This window comes from Rhinolophus sinicus, chromosome 3, assembly GCF_057876585.1.
Source record: "Rhinolophus sinicus isolate RSI-liver-muscle chromosome 3, RSI-T2T, whole genome shotgun sequence".
In the NCBI taxonomy this organism is placed as follows: Eukaryota; Metazoa; Chordata; class Mammalia; order Chiroptera; family Rhinolophidae; genus Rhinolophus; species Rhinolophus sinicus.
The window spans coordinates 145,218,336-145,223,788 of NC_142503.1; the positions used below are offsets into that span (position 1 = coordinate 145,218,336).

The 5,453-nt window shown below is 43.2% G+C and overlaps 1 pseudogene; it reads left to right on the forward strand.

Moving 5' to 3' along the window:
• The first annotated feature begins 1,494 nt into the window (after nucleotides 1-1,494).
• Nucleotides 1,495-1,895, forward strand: LOC141570360 (large ribosomal subunit protein eL32 pseudogene; annotated as a pseudogene).
• The last annotated feature ends 3,558 nt before the right edge of the window (nucleotides 1,896-5,453 follow it).

Genomic DNA, 5,453 nt, shown 5'->3' on the forward strand with positions numbered 1-5,453 from the left:
CTCATGATTAAATAGCATTTATACCATGTGCCAGTCCTTTGTATATGTTATCTCATTTAATCCTCACAAGTATCCTATGAGATATGTATTATTATTATTTCCATTTTACAAATGGGTAAACAAGGTCACACCAGACTGGTAAAATGCAGTGCTGGGATTTAATCTCAAGTGTATTCGAGTAGGGTAACTGGTTGAATGATCGCCAAATCACAGTGATGTAACACAATAACACTTGTTTCTTGCTGGGGCAAAGTGAAATGTGGATGGTCCTTATCAGGTGGCTCCCTTGGGCACCTCACCTCTAAGTACTGACTGATGTACACAGGCCCCTTCAATCTGTTGGCTTGAGCATGTGATAGCTTCACAATTTCCCCATCATCAACCAGCCTGGAGTGATGGAAAGAGAATACGGAAGACTGAATAGGATGTTTCACGGCCAGACCTGAAAGTAGTAGTGACACCACTTATGCCCACCTTCCATTGGCTAGAACTCAGTCACATGGTTCCACCTAGATGCAAGGAAACCTAGGAAATGTAGTTTAGCTCCATGTTTCAGAGGAAGAGGCAACCTGTACTTTGGTGAACTCAAGAAATCTGTCCACGGGAGGTTTATCTGACTCAGGACTCTTAACCACGAGACTCTGCTGTAACTCTATTCTTCTCCCCTAATCTTTGATCAGAAGGAAACTATCAAGCCTTTCTGAGACTTAACACCACATGACAAAAATCCATATGGCAGTTTAAACCACAAGAGGAAGTGGCATACTGCAACCATTGTGAATCTGAGAACTAACTCTAAACTTGATGACCTATTTATTAACTAGGTGACCTTGGGCAAGTTTCTGAATGTCTACTGTTCCTCAATTTTCCTTTGAGTGTCTCATAGATTGCTAGGAGAGTCAAGGAAATAGTTTATGTAAAAACACTTTATAAAAGGTAAAGTGATACACAAATGTCAGAGGTTGTTGATATTATTATTGTTACTTCCTAAGTGCCAATAGGACTGATATAGATAATAATCACTCCGTAATATTGGAGGAAAAAAAAAATCACTGTGAGGTGGACTGGTCAGGGAATGCTTTGTGGGAAGCGGGAATTTGAATCTCACCTAGAAGGATAAGTAAAGAGAGCGCATTCAAGGCAGGGAATGTTGGATCACTAAACAAGTAGAATCTGGAAGGAGCAGTTTGCTCTGAAATCCTGGAAAAACTGCTTGTCCCTAAAGGCTTCTGAGGTTGGGGTGGGCAGGGACAAGTGAAGTTCAGAGTGCAGCCACCTCTGACTCAGTTCAGCCACCTGTTGAGACATTTCTCCACAGGCCACTCACATTTCTACATGTCTTGCAAGTGAGGTCCTGCTTGCACTTTGTTCCAGACTACCTTGTCAAGGATGTTTTGATGGTGATAGTGTGTCCCTCTGGAATAAAGGGTAGGCATGCTGACTGCCAATTATAATAGATTCAGGGGCGGTTGCATCCATCTCCAACCAAGCATCATGACTGCTCTCAGACCCCTCATGAAGCCCAACATCATCAAAAGGAAGATCAAGAAGTTCATCTGTCACCAACCAGACTATGTCAAAATTAAGCATAACTGGCAGAAACTCAGAGGCATCAACAACAGGGTACAGAGAAGATTCAAGTGCCAAATCTCGGTGCCCAACATTCATTGTGGCAGCAACAAGAAAACAAAGCATATGCTGCCCAGTGGCATCTAGAAGTTTATGGTCTACAACATCAAAAACCTGAAAGTGCTGCTGATGTGCAAGAAATCCTACTGTGCTGAGATTACTCACAATGTTTCCTCCAAGCACTGCAAAGCCATGTGGAAAGGGTAACCCAGCTGCCCATGAGTCACCAATCCTAATGCCAGCTGCACAGTAAAGAAAATGAATAGACAGTTCATGAGAAAGTTTTATTTGCATTAAATAAAACCATAAAACCTCTGCAAAGAAAAATAAAATTCAGTTTCCCTTAGCTCAGAGTTGTTTATATGTACAAGTATTGATTGGCTGGCTCTATTCACATTGTGCTATGGAAGCTAGGTCTTGGGGAACTGACCAAAAAAATGCAGATACTCTAGCTACTACTATTGCTGTAAGTAATAAATTATTTTTGTCTCTGCCCAACGAGTCTCAGGTCTTCTACCAGTGTTCATGAAACTGAAACAGGCTAACATGCTAAGTCGCATGTAGGGTAAAACTCAGACCCTTTACAGTTTTTGATAGAACCTATCTCTAGGACAGATTTCCCTGAACAATACCTCATAGCAGGCAGGGTACTAAATACTGGGAATATAGAACCAAAAGGCACAGTTCTTACCTACAAGGAACCTCCAATGTACAGATTAGGAGGTTACTGAACTTGGTGCTAGATTAAGTCCTCACTTAACAATGTCGATAGGTTCTTGGAATTGTGGTGAAACGACGTATAATGAAACCAATTTTACTATAGGCTGATCCTTATAAACAGGAATTAAGTTCCTATGGCATCTCATCAACGCTCTCACGAAATGACGATGGTGTGAGGACCTGCTGTAGTAGAGTTTCGGTGTAGCTAAATCTCTAAGTTAGTGAATGCACACAGAAGGTCAAACTCAGACTAATAAAATTCTAGCCATGATTGTGATGACAGCCCAACAAAAAGGTGGAGACGATATGGTTTTTAGTTCTCTGAGAATAGGTGTATTCTCTACAGATGGCAGGAGCTAAGAAACATGAAAGAACATGGAGACTTAAAGAAGGCTTTAAAACAATACCTTTCAGTCCTCAGCTGCCAAGAAAGGAGGTTGCTTTTAGATGGACTCTTGCTTTCTATAATTCTTTCCTGAATAAAGTGTTCTGAAGGGTGACAGTAGGAGTATCACTTTTTGACCCAGAGATCAAAGGCCATGTCTGCTGTGCAGACGCCTGGTGATGTTGGTAAATGGGATTTCTAACTCTGATTGCATCTAGGATGAGAGAGAAGGCAGGTACTATGTTAAATGTGGGCACAACCAATGAACAGAACTGTACTGTGAAAAGCAGGAAAGTCACATATAGATGGAGAAGGATCTAGAACCCTAAGGCTGTAGTCTCTGAAACAGATTTGGTCTCATGTATAGAGCCCAAGAAACTCGATTTTTAATCGATAGAGGCTCCATTAGAAAATAGGATGAGGACTTCCAATAGTAAGGAAGTAAGGAAACCTGCAGACAAGGTACTTAGTAGTCTAGGCCTAGCAGACAGTGCTTAAGGGGCTAAAACAATTTAATAAATAAATAGGGACTCTAGGCTCATCTGAAAAATTAGATACAAATAGGAATTGCATGGTGTTTGGCAAAAATGAGTACCTGACATTGCCATCTAATACGTGGCAGCGCAAAACCAGGTGCTTTACATATAGGGCAAGCATGCGTTTGGCCCTTAGCCCTGGGTGCAAGAATCCAATCAGGCAACAAAAGTGTACTGGCACTGTTCCAGGTGCTAGGGATAAAGCAGTGAACAAGACAGACAAGAATTCAGCTCTATTTTGTTCTAAATGAAGTTAAATCTAGCTCAGGGTCACCCAGATCAAGGGGGATGAGAAATCTAAAATTTGTCATGTTTGCTTTTGGGGGAGGGACATTTATTAGGAGTGTCTGTACCGTCTCAGGATCCCACACTCTCCCGAATATGCTGAAATGGGCCCTCTAATCTTCAGACCATATTAGCTCCACTGCTGGTTATTCATGATCCAAGTCCTTATGGCCCCTTGTCCAGGTCACCCCTAATATTTACAGGGCCTAGGAGAAGAGCACAGATAGAAGTTCAGATACCATACACTAAATATGTATCTTAAAGTTATAAATCAAACTGGAAAACTCTTAAATAAAATATGTTCTGTCATTTTATCTTGGCAAATATAACTTCATAACAAGCTGGAACGCCTAGTTTAAACTTAGAATCTGGAGACTCCTTGGAGTTCTGAATGTGGCAGTGCAAGGAAAGGTGGCGCCTGGTCCTAGCTATGGCCTGCCCTCTTTCTTATCTTACCTCAGCTCTGTCCTCTGTCCTGCCCAGTAAGGGAACTTGCATGCGTGTATGTGCATGGTCCAGCCTGCTCATACAAGCTCTGTTCACCAACCCCTACCCTTGCCAAAAATGTCCCATTTTAAGTGTCTCTCAAGTGAGGGTGTGCACATACAGGCATAGCCGCCTTCAGAAAGATGGACCCTGGAAAAAGTCTGGCGTAGGACCCAGAAGCAGTTCAATGTCATTTGGCTGGGGATTCTAGAATTTCAGGTGTATGGAGCCTGGCCTAACACGGTGAGGTGTGGGCTCTGGGTGTACATGGCCCTTGCAGACCTCTTGCCCATAAAGAGGGATGTACCCCTTGGAGGGCCCAAGCAGGGCCCTCTAAAGTATGGGACCTACATGGGAGTTTGTCTTACCCAGGTGCACAGGTGGTACTGTCCTTGTGGGCAGGTCATTTCATACTTCTGAGCAAAGCTTGAGCCGCGGATCTGAAATTGGAAAAGTGGAAGCTCAATGTCTACCCATCTTGCCCCCTGAGATGCAGCACACTGACGAGTCTGCCATCACCATCAGAGGACCTGGATCTAACTACCGTGTAGGAGTAGGGCACATGTCCCTGATTCTTGAAAACATAACATAAGCAGATGTTTCCCAAACAGGTTTATCTCTTTGTCTTCTAGGTTTGTCTTCTCCTAACCCTTGGTGCCTCTTGTCATTTGGGACAATCCAGCTGTATCATCTCCAACACCAGACCAATGGTTGTGTCCTGAGTGTCAGGAAATGTTTAATTTTGGCCCTGCAACCTGAAAGCCATTAACTCCTCCCTGAGGCAAACTTGCCTACTTTCCTCGGATGGGAAGACAAAAACACCCATAGCAACTTTAGCAAAATACAAATTAACATCTCAAACTATTGTCTCACCAAATACATACTGTCTCATTCATTTCTTTACAGCAGTCCATTGAAGGAATAAAGCTCAGGAAGATTAAACAACTGGAAGGAGGCCGTAACAGAAGAAGAACAAGAATTCAGGCCCAGATATCTCACTTCAAGGCCTATGCTCATTTCACCATCCACACTCCCATCTACCACACCTATGAGCTTCAAAGAAATTCAGAAACAAATTTGTGAAACTGCCTGCCACGGTGTATAATCTTGTATAAATTCCGTTCATTAGAATAGATCCTGAGACTTGTTTTTTTGAGATTCCAGATACAGAGTAACTGGTGCCTGTTGGAGGATGTATTTCTGTTATGTGATCTTGTAATATTTTATCAAAATGTGGACTGGGGCCAGCCCGGTGGCTCAGGCGGTTAGAGCTCCATGCTCCTAACTCCGAAGGCTGCCGGTTGGATTCCCACATGGGCCAGTGGGCTCTCAACCACAAGGTTGCCGGTTCAACTCCTGCAAGGGATGGTGGGCTGTGCCCCCTGCAACTAGCAACGGCAACTGGACCTGGA